The following is a 26038-nucleotide window of genomic DNA, read 5'->3' as shown; positions in this document are numbered from 1 at the left end:
GTGTCTTCATATGAATATTGTTGTGCTAAAGGGAAGGAAACACATGAAGAGAAAGCCTATGTTTTCTTCAAAGGTTTCTACTAAAAAGTTATTGTATATAACTTATGTTCATGTTCTGTTGGACAGATACTACCTCCATGTCACCTCTAGTGGGAGGCAAATATGTTCAGACCTCAAGAAGTGAGACTACAAAACCATAAGACTGGCCATAAGTATTGACTACTTGTCAATGCTGCATACTTGAGAAGCTTCAGATAAAACCAAAAGAAAAAGGATTCCTAGAGTAATGGAGTAAGTGTGTCCTGAGGTATAATGGTATCCTGTGGAGAATCAGTGAAGAATCCCAGGAGCTAGAGTGGAACACTGACCATAAAAAGAGTGATTAGAAAGGATAAGTAGACTGGGATGTGACATAGGAAAAGGAAATATATCCATTTTCCTGCAATTGGTATAATTTAATTCTTATGCAGTATGGAACATAATTGTATCAAGTATATGGACTACATTTTCTTTATCCACTCCTCTTTCAGTTGATCCTTAGGAAGGTTGCATGATTTAGCTTCTGTGAAAGGTGCTGCAAATAATATTGATGTGCAAGTGTTTATGAGATACTGAGGTGGAGTCCCTTGGATAAATATCCAAGAATGGTGTGTTTAAGTCGTCGAGTTGGTCCTGTATTCAATTTTGTATCCATTATCTCTTATTTATGTGTCTGGGATTGTATTGAATGCATCAAGTCATACATACGGTTGACAAGAAAGCAGACGTGAAACTGTCTGAGAAACAAGTGGTGAATGATGGGAGGCATGACGAGAGTAGTGAGAGTTGGAGCAGGATCCTCAAAGAAACATGACATGGCTCACAGGATATTGTCTATTTTTGTGGTGTGTGTGTGTGTGTGTGTGTGTGTGTGTGTGTGTGTGTGTGTGTGTGCACGTGTGTGCGCATGCACGCACGCACATATGTGGTCATTTGTACTGGGTTTTGTGGAGGTCAGAAGCTGATTTCATTTGTCAATTTCCTCTCTCCTTGAATTTTTCTGAGACAAGGCTGCCCACTTCACCTGGAGCTCACTGCTTTTGCTGTACTGGCTGGTTGGTAAGGACCACAGGAGCTGCCTATCTAGCACCTAGCTCTTACATTGCAAGCACTCAACACTCTTGTCCAGACTTTCATAAGTACTCAGGACCAGATTCAGGGGCCGCATGCTTGTGTACAGAAAGTACTTCTAACTGAGTCATCTTCCTACCACCGCGAGTTGTATTATTTGATTGATTGCTGCTCAGAAATAGCACAAGGTCAAAGAACACAGGTGACTTGAAAGATCTTACTTCATACTTAAAGCTCTCCAAAACCTTAAGACGTGAGTACATTACAGCTCTTTTCTGAAACATTATTTTCCCCTTTCTGCCAGAATCACTTAATAGACAAAACTATTTACCATGCTTTCCCACTAAACAGTATAATATTGAAATGCAGATTAACATATGTTAGCTTGGGGAGACTCAGATAAGTAGGGTTTTTTTTTTCCCAGATAACTGGTACAAAAGAAGAATAACTGTTACCATAAACTTGTCCTTTATCATTCAACACATGCTATTTGAAGCATGTCTGGTTTCAATAGTCACATGTTTAATGATTGTCTTGTATTGAGCTGCCTTACTAAGTGATAGGACAGTTGTATACCAGCCTTTGTCTGCCTACGATTGAGTAGTTGTTCTTGATCTTCTTAACATCTGTCCGGTGACAGTGACAGGTATAAATTGGGGATCTCTCCATCATGTGTCAAGATCCTGTACTGTCTTCAAAGCGTACCTTGACAACATCTTAACAAAGCCTTTTGGGTAATTTTCAGCTGTACGAAAGGATGTCAGCTTTCTTCTCTCAAGTCTGATGGAGTGCTGCTTGCTTTGGCCACTCAATAGGCAGGTATTGACTGGGAGCATATCAAGATGTGTGGCTTTCCATCTTAATCATCATCACAGAGATGAGAGGGTCTGCTACATCATCTATAGGGAAACAAGCCTCTTCCTCACTTGGATGAATGCGCATCGTGAGGAAATTCTATTTAAGATCTATATCAAAGTATCATTTTTTATCTTTATTTCAGGTTTAACACATTGATATTATTATACAGATTTCTTATTAAGATTGGCATTTTAAAATCTCATTGTCAATAGCAGATAGATAAAAAGGAGAAGAAAGAAAGAGGAACAAAATGAGAGAAAGATGAGAAACAGCAGAAGGATGAGAGAGGTGGAAAGGAAGAGGAAAGAGGAGAAGGAGAAAAGAAGGCAGGGGCCGGATAAAGGGATTAAAAAGCAAGAAGAAATAAGCAGAAGGGAACAAAGTTTATATTCATGTTCCTCTATCTGTCTCTGTCTCTGTCTCTCTGTCTCTCTGTCTCTGTCTCTGTTACTGTCTCTGTGTCTCTGTCTCTCTGTCTCTCTCTCTCTGTGTGTGTAGGTAGCTCATCATTGTTTTTTTTTTTTCTCCAATTTCATCCAATCATATTTTGAGACAGAGTTTCTCACTGAACCTCAAGCTCACTGACTTACCCAGACTATCAAGCCAGTAAGCTCCAGGGATCCTCCCATTTTTTCCTCCCCAGTGCTGCTGGCATAAGCTCACAATCCACACAGGTTTTACAAAACAAAATGCTGGGCATTGAATTCAAATACCCATCCCTGTAAAGCAAGCTTTTTATTAACTAAATATCCTATCTCCCTATCCCCTTCAGCACAATCTAATCCACAACACATAGTAGACATTTGACCTTTGATAGATGCTAAATAACAGGAGTCAGCTTGTGATACTTCAGTTACTAGGCTGGGAGCACTGTTCCTCAGAAGAGGAAGGCATTTCAGTACAATGAAGGCTTCAGAATAGATGTCAAGGATGAGAAGGAAAAGTGTAAAAAGAGGGAGTCAGCTGTATATCTTTATTCAGTAGTAAAGGCTCTAGTTTTTTCAAGCATGATGACCTGATTTTCACCTCCTAGATCCACATGAGGAAAAGAGAGCACTGATTTCTGTGTTCTCTGTCCTCTGACTTACACACACACACACACACACACACACACACACACACACACACATTTACTCTCTCTTTCTCTGTGTGTCTCTCTCTGTCTCTCTCCCTTTCTCAAAGTAAAGAAAAAATGAAATGCGTTAATTAATTAGTTTGTTTTTGAAGGCAGAGTTTTTGTGTGCACCCCTAGCTGTTCTGGAAGTTGCTATGTAGCCCTGGTTAGCCTCAAATCCACAGAGATTCCCCCTGCTTCTTCCTCTAGAAGAAGAACAACCACATAAAGGCTGAATGGCTTGGAACTTGGTCTCTTACAGCACACAGAGACTCCAAGGCCTGCAGCCTAGCATAAAAGAGGAAGTGGTCAATAAGAAAATGCTGGAATTGTGGGCAGAATGAGCGGGGCCTCAACTAATTAGGAACACATTGCTGTGCATGGCAATAAGAGTGCAAGTATAGGTTGTTTTTACTTTAATGGTGGGAACAGATTTGCTGGAGTTTGCTTTGTTGTTACTTGTTTTGTTACCAGTCTCTTTTGGAAAATCCAGCTCTGATGGTATTTTCCAGCTTGTCTTGAATTTGGAGACTGTGTGGACCTGAAATTCTGGATGTTATTTGCAACTGCAGAAGTGGCAAATGGTAGAAGTCAGAGCATGCTAGGAAGAAACACCTGATTGGAAAGAAGCCTCTAAAACTACATCTTGTCCAGTTGTAGACAAATTCCAGATAACATGTGGCAAGATGGTTCTCCAGTTCTTCAACTGGGAAGGGTTCTTAGATGAAGAAGGTATGACTCCATTTTCAAGTTTTGCTTGATCTGAGAGCTTTATATCAAATGCTGGTCCCTTAGCTTACAAGTTAAGTGGCAGAGATTAAGCTGTTGTGAACATTACATGCTTTACCTTTCCTTTCTATGACAAGTGACCAGTAATAGAAGCTACTCATGCAATGACTACAATGCCTGACAAGTGCAAAGCTGTGTTAACTATTTGAGTGGATAGGACACATGTAGAAAAAAGATATAGTTTAGCAGATCACTGCTTCAACCTGGCACAATCTGTACTCAGAGATCTAACCACTCTGCCCAAGTGTACTGTGCACTATACCCAGGGATGTCCAACAGAAGTTTGGCATTGAAGACTGCATGGTTTCTGACATCCCCGCAAGAGGTTAAATTAACAGAGTGTGGTAAGTCAAAAGATGTATGATCTTGTGGGAGGGATGCATGTGTATATGCATGCATATGATTGCCAGAAGTCTTCCAGTGTCCACCTAGTTTTGTGAAGCAAGACTCTTACTTGGCTGAAACTAAAGTAGTCTAGGCTGGCTGGCCAATTGCCTCAGGATCTACTTATGTCTTCCTCCCAGGAACTGGGATTACAAGTACACAGCATTACATCTTGTCTTTTAAGATATGACGTGTGAGCCAGTCAAGTACATTATCTCCTAAACCATTTCCTCAGCCCTGGGAACTGAAACATTCTCAGAGACAGAAGAAATACATTTGGGCTAAGGATACAGCTTAGCTGTGAAAATCTGAATATGGAGGGAGACAGCTAACATCGCAGCACTCCTACAGCAAAAATAGAGGCAGAGATGAAAGGATTTTGCAGATGCTTCAGGGCCAGAAATATGCAGTCTGGAGTAGGCAGCATAAAGCCAGAAATACGTCTGTCTCAGCAAGGTCAAAGGTGAAAACCAACTTCCCGAAGTGTTTTTCTGACCTCCACATGTGAGCAATGGCATGTGTGTATCTGCACATCTGTAGCACCCCTCTAAGAAAAATACACAGACTGCAGCCAGAATTGTAGTCAGAATGCAAATCATTGAGACTCTTGCCATGACATGGGAAGTGAGTGTTGTTTTTAAGAACAACAAAAGATAGTTTCTTTCATTCTCATTCATAAGAAACATCCAAGGAGTTCAAAATATTACTGAGTAGGTAGGCAAGGCAGTTGTTGGCCAAGTGAACAGGAATGCCTGTAACGAGCTTGTTATCTGTAGAGAGACGTCAGAATGTGCTCAGCTGAATATGAAAGACCTCTTAGAGAACTGGGCTGGAGGGCCAGGCTTAGGCAGACAGTCTTGTGAAGCCATTGATGAGGTGACAGCATCACCAGGAACAACTAAGGTGAGCCTGGGATGTAGGATGTGTAGTTGACTTGCCTTGGCATTGGGCCAAAGGAATGGTATAGATGTTTACTGACCACATTTTCTGTGTCACTTTGTAGGGGTTTTGGTTTTTCCTTTTTGAGGGATTGTTTGATTTTATTGTTACTAAAATTCCTCATATTCGTGGAGTATATCCTAAGATCTCTAATAGATCCCTGTAACTATAGGCAGAACCAAACCTAATACATAAGAGGCTTTTTTCTATACATGTGTACCTGCGACCAGAGCCATTGGAGTCAGAGCCTGAAAGCACCAAGAAGCCAAATGTGGGTACACATTTTCAACAGGCCAGATCAAGAAACAAGAAAAACAGAGAATGAATATTTACTCAATTTGACTACAGTGGGAATAGGAATAAAGAGGTGCAGTAACCCTTGAAGGCCAACTTTAGGCAGGCTTAAGTAGAGAACCAAGAGAATGCAGAGGTCAGCAGCTGTAGCCAAGGTGTTGTATTGGCTCTCATCCCTGTCTCCCTGCATGGTGGTTTGATGAAATGAGAACAGTACGAAGTTTCTGTCCCAGAGACACTGGCGAGCCTTTAGCCCTTCCCATCTTACAGCTTGAAATTCTTGTAGAAATCAGTTTCATTGGGACCATTCTCTCCATTAGTCTGGTAGAAAAAAGAGGGGCACAGGAGTCTCTTTAGAATACCTTCATCCCTCCTAGCAGGGTTAAATGCCTATAGTAGAAATTAATTTCCAAAATAGACTCACGAAGGGATTAAGACAATTACTGGGAAAGGTAAAGTAATTATTATAAGATATTGTAAAAAAATTCTTTCAAACTTATGAATTGATTATTTCTTGAAATTTTCATCTAACGTCTTCAGACTGCACCTAAGCATGAACAACTGAAATCTCAGAGTGTAAAACGCCAAATACGGGGACAACTCATTCTGAGATGCCCAAAACTTGCAACTTAAAGTATAAGCAGGTTATACTGTGGAAGCTCTCGCCAGCTTAAAACTTCACATTTGCAAATCTCTTGTTCAGAAACACTGCCCATTTCCACATGAAAATTGCACATAGCCTGCTCAGACACAGTTGAGCACCACCTCTCCTTGTTCCCCTATATATTTTTCTACCATTGTAGACAATTAATAAAGGCAAGTATTCTTTATGTGGAAAATATTTAAAGACACAAAAGTAAAGAAAGTAGAATGTGCACTCAGATCCAAATGAATTAAAAGCACTTTTCTCATTATAACAGTTTTTTAAAAAGGATGAATGGGGCTAATTATTATATGGATCACAGCAAGATTTGACAACAACATCTATGCTATGATTCTTATCAAAGAAAGCAAGGAACAAAGCAAGGTCTTCACTTGGCATAGATTTTTCTCTCTTTTGAAAACATCACATTCATTTTAGAGTTTCCCACATAACAACCTGCATGTTAATTTATTCCTTTTGTTCTTCTTGCCTCTTTCTCTATACATCTTCTTTACCCTGCCCCCCATTTTGTTGTTTAGTTGTAGAAACAAGAAATTTAGCTTCTAATGACTATTGTATCAGCAACACAGAAATGTAAACTCACATGTTGGCTGTATTTTCAACCCTATAGGAACAAGAAAGAATCCCAAAGTTAGAGATAAGCATTAGTGGAAGGCTAGTCTGTTGCTGATGCTACATCATTTGAAGCATGTTGATATTTACTGTGAACAATGAGCAACAACAAAGAACACTTTTTCTCATATATTTCATTCAACAGAGGAGTACTTTCCAGAGCAATGCAAATTTCCAGTGTACCCCATCACTGACAACTAATCTGGGCAAGCAGGAAAGCTCCATGGGTAAAGCACTCAAAACTGAGGAATTGAACTTCAATCTCCAGAACCCCATAAAACCTCTTGAAAAATAAGAGGCAGAGACAGAGAATTTCTAGACGTTCAGAGGCCTGCTACCCTAGTGTACAGAGCAGGAAAATAATAAAACTGGGGTGTATTAAGCAAGTTGGAAGTTAAAGTCAAAATCTGAGGCTGTCCTTTTATCTCCTCATGTGTGCCATGATGTCCACATTCACACACACATAATTACACACACACACACACACACACACACACACACACACACACAGAGACAGACAGACAGACAGACAGACAGAGACAGAGACAGAGACAGAGAGAGACAGAGAGAGACCCCTATTGATATCTTCTTCACACACATACAGTTAATAAAAAAATAAAAAGACAGAGGAAGGGGAAACCGTTTATCTGATGAGAACTGATAGGCTGTGGTCATATGGTGGGGGAAGAGGTTCTCTTCTGTAATTGGTCTAGGGGAGGTGAATAGGGTAGAGGAAAGTGAGAGGATAGGAAAGGAAAGATACAAGAGAGGTAGATAACCATTGGAATATCAACTGAACACATTGCAATAAATAAAAAATCATAAAAAGAAACAATCTGCAAGATATGTACCCACTGAAAACAATGTGTGAGGTTAATTGTCCCTTTGGATTCAGACAGATAAATGTTGGAGGTAGCATTTTCCTTTAAACAATGACTTCACTACATCCAGTTTCAATTCTTTCCACTTAACATAGTTCTCTACACAGGAATACAAACAGACAGAAAACAACTAACAATATACTGGATCAGTTATTTCCATGTTAAATCCCACTAATTACATATGAAGACTCACATCCATCAAATGTCGTGAATATCTTTCATGAAGAGACCAGTAATTGGAATTCCCATATGACCACATCTTATGGCCATTGCAGCAGCTTTTCTGCATAAAAGTTCCTGTGTAGATGAGAGTTTTGCATAATGCAGTCATCAGTGGGAGAACCCCAGACACAGCTCAGATCATCTCTGGCATCCATGATCGTAGGTAACTTGATGATTTCTTGTGCCCTATGATTCCTCAAGAATGTACGTTAGGCTATATTTAGGCTATGAATTTGTGTTGCTAAGAAAGATTGTTTTAAGTCTTTATAAACATGATTCAGAATGAGGATAATGATCCACTGTGCTATGTCACAGTCACACTGTCCCCTTCTTTCTCTTTTTATAAGTCTCTCCTTCACACACCACTCTCTCTGTGTATATATGTGTGTATGTGCACATGTATCTGCCTTTGTACATATGTGTGTGTGTACACACTCCAGAGAAGGATGTCTGATGTTTTGCTCTAGCAGTCTCCACGTTACTCCACTTAGACAAGGTCTCTCACTGAATCAGGATCCTGGCTGGCAATCAGTAGCTCGCAGAGATCTTCTTGTGATTATCTGAATGCTAATGTTATGAGTGCATGTGTTCCATGCCTGGATTTTCATTTGGGTGCTAGGGATTTAGACAAAAATCCTTACATTTGCACAGGAAGCATTCCTACTCTGTGAGCCATCTCCCCTGCCCTCACTGCCCTGTACTTTAACTATTGTCTGATGTCCTTGTACACAACAGTATCTACATAATTCCCACAGTCCTCTCTCTCTGCGGTTTAGTAAACACTAAGCATCTATTTCCATTATCTGCTCTGTTAACCCTTAAAAACAAACCACCGGGCCAAAACAAAAGGCTTTTTCTCTAAGAGTCATGAGTACATTAAGCTCCTGCCTTATGTGAATCACGGGGGGTTTTTCAAACTAGAGAAAGGGAAAAATCAAAGAGTACTAAGAAGTAACATTTGTGCCGTTGCTGATCAATACTTTATCACTTTAATTTTAAACTATGCCTGACTCCATGATTAAATTGTCAATCAAGTAAATAATTTCCAGTCTGTTCAATTTGAATGATGTCTATTTATCTAGACTGTGTAGTTAGTTTGGAGAACATGTTCAGAAAGTGTTTTTCCGCACGTTGAAGTTCTCCAATACAATAGCACTGTGACCTGTATCAAGCTATTCTCCTAATTGGAGCCTTGCTGGTGCCACACTCAAGGGAAAAATAATAGAATCCACCTCTATTGCTATTGAGATGAATTCATGAGTCAGTGGGCATGAAATCTCCCTGACAAGTCTGATCATAGCCTTCCTGTGGTTCCTGCTGCATTTTCATCATATTGTCCACACAGCAACCTTGAGGAGGGCCAAGACAAGTGTTCTTTTTCATACAAAGGCAAAGGAGGAGATGAAGAACACTTTAGAATAGAGAGCCAAGGACAGTCGGACACAAAACGAAGTAGGACAAAATCTGACTGTTGTGGATCCTTAAAGTAGATGGTGGCTCCATCACACTCTAGGTAAGATTCATTATTTTTGGTAAATTACAAATGTGTGCATGTCAGTGTGTGAATGCACACCTAGGCATGTGTGTATGCATGCCCTTTTGTGTGTGTGTGTGGGTGTGTGTGTGTGGGTGTGTGCATACATGTGTATGTGTGCATGCACTGATGTAGAGGCAAGAGGTTGAGTTTGGGTAACTTCCTCAGCTCCTCTTCACCTCCTTTGTGAGACATGGTCTCTTATTGCACCTGGAGGTCACTGTTTCATATAGACTATGTGGCCAGCAAATCCCTAGCATCTGCTTGAATCCATACCCTCATCACTTGGATTATAGTCATTCATAACTAAACATGGCTATGCAGAGTTTATAGTTGGTTCTGGGAATCTGAACCAAAGACCCTGTGCTTGCTTAGTTTGCTGTATTCTATCTCCAGGAGTAATTTCCAAATTAAATTTCTGTCATTTCTATAATGTTATTTTGATTATATCTCTCTATTATTTGAACCATTGGGTTTAATTGAGTGTGTTTCCTAAAACAAGCACCAGGTTTAGAAAGTTGTGAGAACAAAAACAAAACAAAGCAAAGAACAACAACAACAAACCATTGAGCGAATGGATCTGCAAATTTTATCTTATTAGCATTTATTCCTACAAACTCTACCCTAGTGGAAATAAAGACAATATCGTATGCCCCATGTTTTGTGTCCCTTGACCACTATATACAGAAATTTCTCATTTTAATTGGTTGAAAGGACTGAGGCTCCAGCTTTTCATAAAACGTGTATCTCTTAAATATCTCCATGGTAAAGAACCATGAATTCTCAAGGCACTTGTAAATCATCCTTCCATTGGTGTAGCTGTAAGAGTACCCATGTTTAAGACGCTACAATAAATAGGACATTTGGATAAGTAAATATAAATAAGAATGTAAAAGAGAAATAAAACCACCCACTGTCCTAACAGGATATGAAAATGAGTTTTTTTATTCTGTCAGGAGAGTGATAGTTAAAATCAGTTTGAAACAGTGAAGATTTCCTGCTGGGGACTAATGCAATGATGGCCACTCTGTCAATCATCCCCTTGTTCCTGCCTCATTGATGCCACTGTCATTATGGCGGCAAGAGGAAATGAGAGTTTTCTGTTTTTTAACCATTGAATTCATTACTGTCTGTTGTTCAAATGGGACATCAGTGTAGAAATAGCTGTTTAATATATGCAGACAAGGAATGTCTGATCTCAGGAGCCATCTGAAGAAGGCCGTGCTCCATTGTGTCCACTTTATAGGTACTCTCTGCTTAATGACACCATTAGGGGATATTCAAAAGACATAGAGTATAATGACTTGGAAAATGACTGCAAGGAAAAGAGTGCTTGTGACACATCTATGAGGATCTGAGTTCAGATCTGAAACTTCTGCATAAATAGCCCGACACTGCCACTTGTCCCTAGTGCTGCCAAAGGGGGAGGGGAGATTTTCAGAGACAGAGTATTATTGGTGAATCTTACTGAACAGCAAGCCCAACTATAAAATGCTGATCTCCTAGTTCAGTGAGAGACATTGAAGAAAATGAAGCCAGGATATGTAGTCACAAAAAGAGGCAAGAGATGGCTTTCTCTGGCCTCTGTGCACATGCATATGTACACACTTATGCAAGTGTGCATGTGCACGCACACACACACAGGAAACATACTTGTTTCCTTTTCATTTTTATTAAAAATATAACATGAAAAGTGAAGATTGTTAAAAAACTAAGGGGTCTCGTTTCAGTTCTAAGCTTTAGTGACAATCTAACTGAACCACAGGATGTTATTCTACCTTTGTCCTTGGCTTTCTCTCTTCTCTAACTATGACAGTAGCAACAACTATGATTCCTTTGTAATGAGATAGTAGGTCACACACATAGGATGGTAGACATAATGACTATGAAGCAGATCAACAATTATGATTTTTACGTGTGAAATTTCATTCATTATTATATGTATGTATGTACATATGTATGCATGCATGCATGTGTATGTGTCTGTGTGCATGAGGGCAGAAGCCACCAGTAACCAAGAAAAGGCATCAGTATCCATGGATCTGGAGTTACACGTGGTTGTGACTGCCTAAAGTACATGGTGGGAGCTGATGTTGGGTCTTCTGGAAGAGCAGCACTGCTCTGAAATGCTGAGCCACTGCTAGTTTAAGCTTCCTTTCTATGACAGCAGGGTTTGAAGCCGGGCCTGGTAAACACTAAGCAAGTGTTATAACACTAAACCATGGCTCTGCCCTAGAATTTCCACAGCTCCTCAGCAGCCCCTGTTCTTCTACATTTCTGCTCTCCTGTGAATTAGTATGAAATGCTGACTTCTGAGTCTGAAAGGAACTCTGAAGTTGTGATTTTGTGTATGTTTCCTCAAGCTGGTATTCTCAGAACTGTCTGCGTTGTACCAGATATTCCTTGTGTTTTTCCTTGAAGGGTTGCAGCCTTTGGAGGTGAAATCTATCCCATGCTTTCTATTTGTGTACATTGGTCTCAAACAGTTCTATTGCAGAGACTCTGCCGTTGAAACTCTCCTCACAGGATTGCCAGGAGTCATAAGAAGGAGAAGACTATCGTTTTTGAAAGTTGGAGACTTGTTTTCAAATTACCTATCTGTGTCTGTGTAGATATAAAGGAAGGTGCCTGCAGAGGCCAGAGGAATGTGTTGGATTTCTGGGAGCTTGAGTTACAGGCACTTTTTAGCAAATCAATGTGAGTGATGGCAACTGAACTCTGGTCCTCTGCAAAAACAGTTGATAGTCTTAATCTTTAACCTATCTCTTAAGCTTTCACTGTTTGCTATAACAATCACACCTCCGTTTCCATCAGGAGGTTTGTGGTTGTGGAATAAACAGTTTCTGAACTTATTGGACTTAGAAAGTGCTTAAGAATTATTTAACAGAAGGAATAATTTCTGCTATTCTTATTAATTCATGCAAGTCTGCTTTTCATCACAGTGTGATAATCACGGTAGCTGACTTCCAATTTGGCCATCACAGTTTGGCCTGCATTTTACCTTGTGTGAGATTATGCCACTGCCACTTCCACTGCCATTTGTTTTCATCCATCTCATGTTCTTGTAAATATTTCCTCTTTATGTTCACTCATCTGAGCAACACTTATTTATATCAGTCAGGTATAAACAAGTGTCTATTCTGGGCCCAACTTTAGACTAAACTTTCAAGCAATTCAAGATTTGATTTCAAAGTCAAAGGCTTCACAATAGAAGGACTATGGAGGCGAGTGCTAATATAAACACTGAAAAGAATGTACCACCACCCATGCACAAACCAAGATGAATAAAATGTATGGTCTTCATACAGATATTCAACAAAGAGCAAGAGCTAGACAGGAAGAAATTGCATGTGAGCTTTGAAGTTGAGCTACACGCCACGGCACAGGTGTAAGCTGCAGTCAGAGAACATAGAGAAGGATCAAGAATCCAGAAGACATGAACTTAGATGGAGTGGGCACATCAGAAGAGGACTAGCCTGGATCACCTAGAGTTGTTGCTGAAGAGCATGATAGCTGATAGACACCACTGATATCAATCAGATGGCAGGAAGGGGGATAGGAACAGCTAACATAATGAGGTACTGAACGTTTTATTGTAATTAATGAATGTAACTGATTGTAGTAGCTGATTGAGCAAATCTGAAATGCAAAAAGCATGTAGTTCGGAAAGGAGTATGGATGTCCAAGACAGGAGTTTAAACTTTTTTCAACCAGTGGAATGTGAGTGTGTTCATGTGTGTCAAAGTGAATGCATGTATGTGAGTGTGTGAATGCAAGAGTAAATTAGGTGTGTGTATGTGTGTGTGAAAGTATGTAATTGTGTGTGTATGTGTGTTTGCCTATGTGAGTGCATTCATACGTGTGCCTGTGACTCTTCCCACCTACAAAAACTTATGTGGGTGTTCCTATGTAACTGTGTACATGCATGTGTGTGGCAGTGTGTACATCCATATCTGTGCACATGCATATGTGCCTGTGTGTTAGTGTGTGGTATATGTATTGTGAGTGCATGTGAGTGTATATATGAGTATTATGTGTAAGCACGTATGAGTCTGTGTGTATATGTATGTGTGTCTATGTATGTCTGCATAATTATAGGTGCATGCACATGTGAATGTGCATGTGTATGCATATGTATGTGAGTGTGTGTGTTTGTGTTTCTGTGTGTGTGTGTATGGCAGAGCACAGTCTTGTGTGTTGTTCTGGAAACTGTACATATTCATTTGGTTTCTTACGATAGGGTCTCTCACTGAGCAGAACTTCCTGATTAGGCTAGGCTGGCAGGCCAATGAGCTCCTCGCTGTCTCTGCCTCTCCAGCAAAATATTAAAACTCACACCACAACACCCACCCAGCTTTGTGTTTGGGTTCTGTAGATAGAACTTCATGCCCCTATGCAATTAGTTTACTGATGGAGCCATCTCTGAGCTCCTAGGCAATATTTCTTTCAAGAAGACTGAGTTGAGAAGTCAGGTGTAATTCTGTTGAGTTTGCCTTCATATGTGACTTGACCTGTAACATTATATAATCCATGGTGCTTCTTGCTATAGGTAGTCTATTGTGCATATGTGTAATAATATAAATGTATATGTAAAAAATAAGGAATGTTTAATTAATAATAATAATAAAAGAAGACTCACCTCTGCTTCAGGCTTTGCTGATGATTGCAGACAGCCCACCAAGATTTTCCGTATAACCTCAGCTGCCCATGGATTTTAATCTCATCTACAAAACACCTTTACAGCTACACGGAGATCTGTGATTCACTTGGTAACTGGGTGCAGTATTCTTGCCAGTTTGATACATGAGACTCAGCCTCACATTCATATATCAACTTGGTCTTGTCCTTCTCCACTTCACCTACATTCATTCAGCTATGCTTCTGTCTATGTAGAAAGCTGTAGCTTAACATGCCTTGCCTCTCCTGCTTACAACCATGTCACTTAAGCTTGTCCAGCCCTGTGAAAGGGACACTGGCTGTAATGCCGTGTTGCATTTGATTAAGATACGGGTTTACCACATCTTATGGAAATAAAGCATAGCACTCTTGTCTGTTTTAATTAATCTAAAATTTATCTAATGGGGTCTGGGGAGATGACTGAGCTGGGAAAGTTATTGTTGCACAACGAGGAGACTTGAATTTGACCTTCCAGATATGTATACAAAGGTAGACATGACTGCATGTGTCTGGAATTCTAGCAGGTGACAAGCTGATCTCTGGAGCTCACTAACCAGACACTCCAACTCAATAAGTGAGTCTGAGGTAAATTAAGGGGGCTTTTCTCTAACCATGAGTTGGATAGTGGCCAACAAAAGATACCTGAGGTGGACTGCTGGCTTACACACACACACACACACACACACACACACACACACACACACACACCTTATCAATGGGAAAAATTGGCACCTGAGTTTGGATATTATCATGTTCAAAATTCAGGGTGTTCATTAAGTAATCCACATTTTTTGATTCTTTTATGTCATAAAACCTACGTTCAACATAAAAATTCAATGACATCAGATTTGTCCCCCAGAGACCCATGCCTTTAAGGTTGGATCCAGGATAGCAACATTAGGAAATGCATTTTGAGAATTTGGGGACTCTTAAGAGATTACTTATCATTTTTGTACTCTGGTAAGTTCATATGAATGGCTTTGCCCACCATCAGCTCCTCTAAGATGAACTGTTCAGAAGCAGGCCTAAAAGCAATGTGTCTACAGCTTCATGTGCCAAAATTGTTAGCCCATATAAACCTTTTCTCTTCACACATTAACTATGCCAAATGTTTTTAGTATAGTTACAGAAAACTAGCACAACATGAGAAATTCATTCAGTCATCATTCAACACTGACAAATTTCACAAAGATCCCCTTTAATTAAGGTTGGGAGCAGGCAGGAAGCTGTGGATGGGGTGTGTGTTTACGGTGGTATTCGTAATTTTATTCAACATAACTTACTATGTATTCACTGAGAGGCAACTTTTTCTTTCCTGGGGAATATCGCATATGCTACTGCTTTTACTTCTAGATATAACGAAAGACCCCAGGCCTCTGGTATTTGAGTGCACTCATTTATCACAGCACACATTCTGCAGATACTTTCCAGATCCTAGCCTAACTTAAAGGGAGAACATTGCTGAACCTATGTGAAGCTCAAGACCCTGCCCACTCCCTGGTGATTGCTTCCTGGTGAGTCCCTTGCTGTCCCAGTTCATTAGCAGAGTCATGCATCTTAAGTTATTGAGAGAAAGGAAGACTCTGTTTCCAGAGTAGGGTCAGGAAAAGCTGATGTTTGGTCTTTTTTGGATCTGGTAGGGAGTATATGCCCCAGGGTTGCACTCTTGTTTTAGGTCCTGATCTTCAAATGCAGTTTCTAAACCATCCCAGAGTTCTCATGATGGCTGAAGGGACTGAGGGCAGCTTGAGAGTGGCCAGCATGGCTCTGGCAGGCCTTACCCTTCTTCCCAATCCCTCTACTTTTCAAAACAAGGTTAGATTTCATTCCTGAGGCTAGCTTTCAACGTCAATTTGTTTACTTGGCCAATGCCTTCTCCTGAAGCAGACAATCAAGTGCAGCTAACATTGCATTGAAATCTACCAATCAAAAGGTCCCTTTAGCTCACCTAATTAACATGCCCAAATAAATTAACCAACTCATCCTAACATGGGATTTCCCTCATAACTTTATAAACTGCCCTTTTTCTATGTGCCACATTTATCTTTTCTCTATCTAGAGGCAGTCTTTGTCAGACATTCTTCCTTTCCCCTCCCTAGACTAATACCCCTTACCCCTCTCCCTTGCCCTCTTTCTCCCCTCTCCTTTGTTCTTTCCCCTTATTCCTCATTCTCTATTTCCTGTCTTTGTTTCTTATTACCTGCCCTCTGGGAAAAAGAAATCTCCTCTGCTGACAACTTAGTCTTGGGGGTCTTAAACCAGTATTGTTTAAAACAGTGGTGATGTTATACAGTCTCAAGCTGACAGTCTCAGACAGTAGGAGCATTAGGGAAGAAGTATCCAGGCCATGCTTTCTGGATTATAAATCTCCTACATAAAAATCCATTGTCTATGAATTCTACAGAATAATTAATTTCTACACATATAATGGATAAGATTTGTTTTTTTTTGAAGGACAGTCTTGGAGCTTTACATATGCTACAAAGGTGGTATGCCACTGAACTGAGCCCTCAGCTTGTTTACGTCTGTTTTGTTTTTATAAAAAGCTGTTCAAAAGAATGTCTGGTATACATTTACTTATTTTGGGCAATATCTTGCTGCATTTTCATGTGCAATTTTAAACTACCTGAGAGTGAACAGGAAAAGGAATCACAAAGGAAATGAGTAGCTGAAAGAGGCTCTCAATGCCAGAGTAAAAAACGCACAGAACTAATTCACAACCCAGAATGTACTGCAATAAAAAGATGGGGTGACATCCCAGACACTTAGGAAGAACTTGTTACTAATTCTCAGGTTGATGGTGTAGTATCTGAAGATGCTTTTCCAAAAAGTGACATGTCACAGAGGACATAGGACCACAGGAAAGAAAACCTCTCTACAATTTGAAATAGAGGAATTATTTAAAGCTGAGACTTTTTAAAAAAATATTTATTTGTTCATTATGTTTATAGTATTCTGTTTGCATGACAGAAGAGGGTACCAGATCACATTATAGATGGTTGTGAGTCACCATGTGGTTGCCGGGAATTGAACTCAGGACATCTAAAAGAGCAGACCGGCCATGCTCTTAACTGATGAACCATCTTTCTAGCCCCAAGAGACATTTTTATAGACAAGAGACAGGGGAATAAAGTACTTACATAATAAAGCAGATAGGAAAATTTCCTTGTGCTTTAAATATCACTTAAAAATAAATCCAAGAGATGAGGACGTATCTCATTACAGAGAAAAAACAAACAAACAACAACAACAACAACAACAACAACAACAACAACAAAACCACTCCTAATCTCAGTGCTCTGAAGAGGCGGCAAATGGTTCAAAGCCATTCCTATCTACATTGTGAGTTCAAGGATCTTACATGAGAAATCAAGCCTTGAAAGATCAGGCTGCACATGTTGGTGAAAGTCAGAAAATGGAAGTTTCTATAGACCTAGGGAAGTGCTCAGTACATTGGAGCTATACCTCCATAGGAAAATGTGTTTCATTTCTAACACCAAAGAAATTAATCTACAGTTTGGAAACCCAAAAGAAGGAGAATATTCTTGGGCACCAAGGAAAAACTATGTCAATGTTAAGGCCCTCTGCTTGTCTGGATAACAACCTGAAACTCATCTCTGCAAAAAGTGGTTAGCATCCATGCAGAGTAACTGTGAGACTATAGACTTCCTGTGCTGTGATCAATATAAAATCTTCCATGTTTTCTCCAAAGCTGCCCCACATGAGAATTGTGACAATAGGTAGGGCTTGGGAAAGAACCATTATATTAACAAATCATACTTCAGTTTTTTAGTTCAATGAATTGTAATTCTGTATATCTGAATTTCTGAATCTGTAATTGCAGATTCTGCATCTGTAATGTAATTTGGCTATGGTGTATTTTCCAGCATTTTTATTCCTATATATATTTAGCATAGGAGGGTGTATCAAGTCACAGTTCTTTTGAGTACCACAACTGAATATATATGCATGCTGGCTGTGAACGGAAAGTTCATGAATCTGATAATTTCTCAGTCTTTAAGCTGAATGTCATGGATGTCTAAACTGGTCTCCAATAGATGCTGGAATTCTGGGCTAGTGAGAGAGCTCAGTGGATACTATGCTTACCTTGTAGCATATGATCCATGTTTGGTATTCAGAACCTATGGAAAATCTCAAATATTGGTGTGCCCTTGGAATCTCAATGTTTGGGAAACAGATCATGGTCACTAGCCAGCCAGTTAAGGCTGAATTGGTGAACTCAGGACAATGAGAGACAACCATATCAAAACAAAACAAAACAAAAACAAAAAACAACCAAACAACCAACCAAACAAAAACAAAAATAAAAAAACAAAAAACAAAACAAAACAACAAAACAAAACCATAAAAAAACAAAAGAAAAAACAGATGATGTCTGCAGAATGAGAGCTGAGATTGACTTCTGGCTTTCTTATGTCCGTGACATACAGAATTATGTCACATGGCTACATGAATTTACACAAATCTATACCCACATACATGCAAAATTTCACATGTACATATGTGCAAACGCTCACATACACACAAGAACACATAGCCAGCAATTCCAAGGTTTTAATACAAAACATCTTAGTTGAGCAGGATGTGGTATTATAGGCCTAGTCTTGGGTGTCATGAGGCTTATTGAGAGGATTTTGAGTACAGTTTGAGCTACATAGTGAGACCCTGATTCAAACAAACCAATAAGTAAAAACAAGAGCTTAACTTCCTATTTTATACTATATCCCATGACCTCTGCTCTTAAGGTCATTACTGTATCAAGACTTTGTCTCTGAAAGAGAGTTAACCAAGTCAAGCATAATGTGGTTATGCTTCTGAATAAATAGCTTGGATATGTGGAGAGGAAAACTAGAGCCTTTTGTCTGGAATGAAACTTCAAGACTTCCGGTGGCAGGGTTCTCTTTCTACATCACATCTAATGGAAGTATCATGGGTTCTTGCTCAGAGTCCTCACTACATCCTGGTATTATAATAACAGGGTTGTGAGGTAACTCAGTTAACTCTGCTATTTCATCTCCAGAAATAATCTGCAAGTTGCCTGACTCATTGAGTAATGATGGAGCTGTTCTCAGAAGCCAAGTATTCTGAATTAGTGAGAAGCCATTCCCTATAAGATGATTGGAATTACATGGCTCTGATTGAGCTCACATGCAAGTCAGCTTAGCAAAATCAGTCCAGCTAGGAACAGTTAATAGAGTGAGAAAAGATTAAATAACTGTTTCTCTGTAATCTTCATGTTTCTTTGCTATTAATTTTTTACTTTAAAATGTTTGCTTGAATGTGTGTGTGTGTGTGTGTGTCTGATGTGCTGCTGTGTAATATTGAAACTCCATAAACCTGTACTGGGTGGGTGATCCTGTATACAACATACTCACACTGAATTTGGTGTAAAATTGAAGCTATAGCATTACTGGTAGGAATTATGTAAAGCAGTTAGGCAGACTTCAAAAGGTGACCAGCACATCCAGTGATAATGTAATTTCTAGCTTTATAATGTCAGCTCTGTGAAGTATAGCATTATTCTCCATTGTTCCTTCCTAATTGTGGACAAGATTCTCTTTATTTCTTGGTGTCTCCTGTCCTGAACTTGTGTCCTTTAGCATCTGGCAGAGTGGAGGGAAGTCTGGGTCCCACTGCATGTGGGTTGGTCCAAATGCTGTATTCTTCCGGAAGAGAATGAAAGATTCTTGAGATCAAAGGTCCCAAGGTCCCATTTCTTGCTCCTCAGGGACCAATTAGAGCACTCAGGGTGAGGCTCGTAGCATGGACACAGGCCAGCTTCCAGGTCTTTCTAACTGGGGGAAGTGAAAAATGAGTATCCACTGGGTGTTACAGTTTAGCTCTTTTAATGGGATGGATGATATCAGACAATGGGGAGACTCACAAGTTCCACAAGCTTGCGATGACAGCAGAAGTGTTACAGCTTCTTCTTTGAACTGCTGCGCAAAGCACAACAGAAGCAGACAGATGTCGCAAAACCTCTGGTAGTCAGGTCCAGTGAGACACAGGCCTGGTGGCAGCACTTCAGTGGTGGTCAGCACTAAGCTGGGAGTGATGACAGAAAACTCCCTAGAGGCTGCAAATGTAGTTCACCATTGCTGCTTAAACACAGATGTCCAGCGATGGTCCAAGCCCCTCTCCAAAGTATAAACGGTGTCAGATAATCATCGTAGAACACAAAAGCATGTCAGCCAAGACTTTATTTATAAACCTTAGGCAATGGGGAAGGGTTTGTGGGTAAGTGTGTCTGATTTAGTAGGGCTATGGATGCCAGGATATTTAATATACATACAGTGGTAAGTAACTCACTTATATGCAGTAACACTAACATGGGGTCCTATCACAAGAAAGAGAAAACAGTACTTAACTATGCTATGGGTAAGGAAATAGCTTCTAGGTATGATTAAAGGTCCCTGGCTGGATGCTAGGATCTTCTCAACATGAGGTGGGTACTTCCAGGAATTCCCTGTGCTTGTTGAACAAGTTGCTTATCTGGAAAGGGTCAGGCCTTTGATCTTCACTGAAGGCTATGTGATCCTCCTTACAAGATACGAGGTTACCAGATTAGGTGTAATGAGGACTCTGCTGAGAAAAGGGAGTCCACCATCTTCTTCCAATATATTCCACTGATAGCCTTTTAATAGAGTGTTGTGATTTTCATTAGTTTTACAACTATTTTTCTTTTTCTTTCTTTCTTTCTTTCTTTCTTTCTTTCTTTCTTTCTTTCTTTCTTTTTTGTTTAAACAAAGACAAGTCAAATTCTCAAAAATCTGGTTGCCTAGACGTTGGATAAACCTAGTTAAATAAATGGATGCTAAATAAACGTTTTACTATCATTTACCTAGTTACTAGAATAATTTGATCTTATTTGTGTCTACAGGTAGTACATGTAGGCCTCTAACTTATCTAAATCATGTAGTAAATATTCTATCACCTAGGACACTACAGGGAAGAGGAGACATAGGATTGAACAAGTTTTTATATTAGTTCATCTATTTTTGAGATTATAATTACATCATTTATTTGAAATTAAAAATATGTACCAAGAAGCAAAAGAGACAGTTCACTGGGTTAAAAAGCTTGCTGTGTTAACATTAGCAATTGACTTCTGATTCTCAACACCCACAAGCAAGAGTCAGGTATAGCGATGTGCACTTGTAATTCCAATGCTTGAGAGGCAGTGACAGGTGGATCTCTGGGGCCCAGTCTACTCAAATTTCTTAGTTTTATGTTCAGTCAGAAACATAGTATATATTTTTAAGCTCTTAAAAATGTCTCAATTCTTCTTAGCATGCATATTGTTATCTTTATTGATTTATATTCATATACGTGTGTGTGTAACAATAGTTAATTTCAAAAGATGCCATGAATTTGAAAGAGAGCAAAGAAGGTTTATTGGAAGGTTTATAGGAAAAAAAGGACAAGATAAATGATGGAATTATAATTTTACAGTAGGAAAATAAATGGTGAAGCTGTAAAACTATATCTCTGACCTTGGTACTTGAAAAGGTGAGGTCTAAATAAAACTATTTTGCTGTCTGAATACTATCATTATCTCTAATGAGAGAGAACATCACAAGGACGTTTCAAATATTACCTTAGGCAATAAATTATCTGCCAGAAGTGTCCTCAGACTATTTCCCTTAGATATGGGAACACAGATCCTTCTGCTCTGTTTGGTCACACTGTGCATCTGCTCTGTGTAAAAATTTATCCAGAATATCCTTGAAATGTCGACCATTGTTCTTTTCCCTGAGCAGTGCAGTGCTTTGCAGCAGCAACTCCTGATGTAACTCTTCAACAACATTGTTGAGTTTAATGGTTGCTGCTTTTAATAGACACACATCTGGATTTTAGGCAAGGAAGAAATTAGTTTATCTTTGGAGTCCTTTTATACACTTTGCCAATTTCTAAGTTAATTTTTACCTTCTGCATCAGTAAATTATACAAAATATTGTGTCTGTGAAACTGTACCCTGTGCTCTGTCCTGTTCCCACAGGATACCACAAGTCCATTTTTGTGCATTCTCACTCTCATGACACACGTCATTTGGGTCATACTAAATTAAACTTATGAAGAAAAGGAATGTGGGGAACGTAATCCATGCTTGGGCTAATTTGGAACAACTAAACTAAAATTTTAACCATAATTTAAATTATAAATGGGAAAAAGAATTAAACATAAAAATAAACTCACCAAAACAAACACAAACACAGCAACAAAAGAATAAGATGGTGAAAGAAAATAAAAAAAGGATAGGAAATAAAAGTAAGAAACTATTGATGGGTTGGAATTCTTCAGTGAAAGGAAGTGTGAAAAAGTAGCAGAGCTATACAGGTGAATCTTTATGTAGAAAAAGCAGGACCAGGGGCTGGAAAGGTGGTTCAATGGGTAAACATGCCTTTACCTCAAAAACCTGAATTCACATGCTTAGGACCCATGCATGTAAAAGCCAGAAAGTGCTCATACTCTGTACTTTCATAGGCCACCCAGCCTACGGCAACTGCAGTGGGGGAATAATAAAAGACTCCCCAAACAAAACAAGGAAGAAGATGAGAACAGAGCAGAGATTGTCCTCTGACCTCAATATACATGCCTGGGAATACTCTGCTAGCTAGATTTTGTCCACTTTAAACATCCTAGAGTCATCTCAAAGGAAAAAACCTCAGTTGATAAAATGCCTCCATAATACTGGCCTGTAGTCAAGCTTGTAGTGAATTTTCTTGAATAATGATTAGAGTTGGCAGTCAATTATGAGAGTTGCTATCTAGTGGCAGGTGGTATTTAATAGCATAAGAAAGAGTACGAGCAAGCCCTGAGGAACAAGTGAGTAAGCCATACTCCTTCATGTCCTTGGCATCAGTTGTTTTTTTTTTTGTTTTTTTTTGTTTTTGTTTTTGTTTTTTGTTTTTTTTTTGGACAGGGTTTCTCTGAGTAGCCTTGGCTGTCCTAGACTTTCTTTGTAGACTAGGCTGGCCTCAAACTCACAGAAATCTGCCTGTATCTGCCTCCTGAGTGCTGAGATTAAAGGTGTGCACCACCACGCCCGGCTTTGGTATTAGTTCTTGCCTCTGGTTTTCTGTCTTGAGATCCTGCCTGGACTGCTCTGGATGGTAGATAACAACAAGCTCAAAATGAAATAAACAAAAGTTGCTTTGGTACACATATTTTAGCACAGGAATAGAAACCCTAAATAAAACATGGAACACACACACACACACACACACACACACACACTCACACTCACAGACCCACAGAGTACTGTGAAGCTATGTTCACTCTTTTTGCATACAGTAGAAACTCCAAAGACCTCCAAAATAGGAATTTTCCATCGGTACTACTCCTGAGGAGGTCAGTGACTTTTACCTCAGTAAGCAATCTAGAAACTGCAAAAGTGGTGCCCACTGCCTTTTAATAATCCAATCTTGGTGTATATGCCTGCTACCTTGTCTTCTTCTCCATCATGGCCTGCATACTATAGAATTATGAGCCAGCCACTGTCCTTCCTCCGTTAAGTTGTTTGGCCAGGTATTTTGTCACATCAGTGAGAAAATTAGCTAAGACCATCATGAGTACCTAAATACCAAGAAGTGTCCCTCATGGAAATTTCCTTAGGGGTGGCCAGAAAAAAAAAAAAACAGTAATTTTCCAAAGTACAACAATTACTAAGTTGTAGTTACACTGCAAGTATTCACCTATTTCATTCCAAGGGTTCACGTTCTGTGATATATATATATCAGGCTTGGCAGCAAATTCTACAACTTATTAAACCATTTCACCATTTCAGTGTTCTCAGCAGTTGGGGAAATGCTCATATTCTGTCTGGTTTTTATCTATTATTTTCATGAGAAAACAACAGTGTCAACTTCTTTTATATGTTCATCCTCTTGTGAGTGTACACATGTTTGGTGACAGACACATATATGTACATTATGTACACAGCTATGTACCTTATAATACATTATATTATATATTAGTTGTCATTCATATGTCATATTCTTCTAGACAAGAATGGAGACCAAGTTTTAGCAAGAATATATGAAGCTTGTTGTGTTCAGTGTGTGGGGTGCATATTGTGACACTATTGTGTACCTATGTCTCAGAAAATATACTTGAACACCAGAGAGAGTTCCATGAATACAAACTTAACCTTGAATTCACTCCAATGTAAAAAAAATCTCTACCTCTTTTCCTCTTTGGAACTTGAATTATTTGCAGCATCCCTTACACTTGATCCTGACAAATAGTAGCTTCATATTCTTGGGATGGGACATTAGTCACAGGAGCAGAAGACAGCAAAGGTGTCAAGCTTGGACTCTGCCTTGAGCAATGTTTGGAGCCACTGAAGTGTTTTAAACATGGCTGCGTGGCATAATTCAATGAATACATGCTGCTCAGAACTATAGGCCATTGTGTGCAGTATCAGATATAAATTTCTATGCTTGAGTTGGTTAATGTGTCATTTAGGCCATCTCCTTTGCCTTATCAAAAATCTATTAGTGTAGGTTTAATAACATTAATATTTATTAAATTTATATATCTATTTCAAAACCAAATTACATGATACTTATAACCTGTGCCTGCCATGGGCTATATGCATGGGGAGACAGGCTGATGTTCTTTGCATGTCTCTGTCCTATGGTTATAACCATACTTGCTGACATACATCTGCAAATTAGTAAGCAATTGTTAGGGGAAGCTGGATTGAACCTGGATCTAATAGTATATCAGTTACTTTCCTAAGATTGGCATATATAAATATAAGAGAGTATCTTTTTGTGTTTGAGTCTATCACAGTTGGCAAACTACTCATATTGCCAGAATGAGGGCCTGACTATGATCCCCAGAACTTGTGAAAGGAAGTTCTCTTGTGCACACTTATAATCCTCATGTTAAGGAGGTGTTGACTGACAGATTCTTAAAGCTGATTGGCCAGTCAGCCTAGCAAAATAGGTAAGGAGAAAACAAGACTGCAACTTGTTAAGAACAACATCTGACATTGACTATTGGCCTTCTCACACACAAACACACAAATGCATGTGCACACACACACATACACACACACACACACACACACTCCAAGATGCTGTCCTCATATCTTATTGCTAAAAAGGTATAGCAGTATATGTCCATATTAACTTTACTAGCTAATATGTGTTGAATCCCAGTGCAGTTCAGAGATCTGCTTGATGCAGTGATGCAAAGTCAAATGTAAAATCAATGGCTCTTAGAGATTCTTCAGCACATAGAAGATAGACATGCATGCTGATGATTTGACCTTAGTCCACAGTGGGATGTGTTTACTGAAATGCAGAATGTAAATAAAAAATGACTATGGACAGATAAGAGAGGCTTCAGGGTAGATGTATTTCTGAGATGGGCTTAGAAGAATGAATGAATGAATGAATGAAGCATGATTCAGTAAGGACATGTGAGGGTTAGTTTTAACTGTCAACTTGAAACAACCTACAATTACCTGAGAAGAGAGTCTCAATGAGGGATTCTCAGTACTTGGTTTTCCAGAGCACATTTTTTAGGTGATTGTCTTGTGTTAAATGGTATAGAAAGATCCAGCCCAAAAAGAGGCCATCGTTCTTTACACAGGGGTTCCTTGTTTTAGTTATGTTCTTATTGCTGTCATAAACACCTTAAGGAAGTGGTTATAGTTCCTCCTGAAGGTAGGTCAGAACAGGAACTCAAGGCATATACGTGGAGGAAGGAATGGAATGAAGGCAATGGAGGAGTACTGCTTATTGGACCGCTCTTATGGCTTGATCAGCCTGCTTTATAATGCCACATAGGTCTGTCTTCTGAGGGATGGTGCTGCTGCTAGTAAGCTTGACCCTTCCACATCAATCATTAATACAAAAACTGCTCTATAGGTTAGATTTCTCTACACTGCAATCTGATGGAGGCATCTCCATCAGTGGTTCCTTTTT

The 26038-nt window shown here is 39.4% G+C and overlaps 1 protein-coding gene across 1 annotated transcript in view; it reads left to right on the top strand.

The window, feature by feature from the left end:
* The window catches only part of LOC127190912 (contactin-associated protein like 5-1-like), a 721994-nt gene that overhangs the window by 347014 nt on the left and 348942 nt on the right, over positions 1-26038 (top strand). The gene's annotated exons all lie outside the window — the stretch shown is intronic.

The sequence above is a fragment of the Acomys russatus genome, chromosome 6 (genome assembly GCF_903995435.1).
Source record: "Acomys russatus chromosome 6, mAcoRus1.1, whole genome shotgun sequence".
NCBI lineage: Eukaryota > Metazoa > Chordata > Mammalia > Rodentia > Muridae > Acomys > Acomys russatus.
The sequence above is the reverse complement of the archived record's forward strand: the minus strand, read 5'-3'. Positions and strand labels throughout refer to the sequence as shown.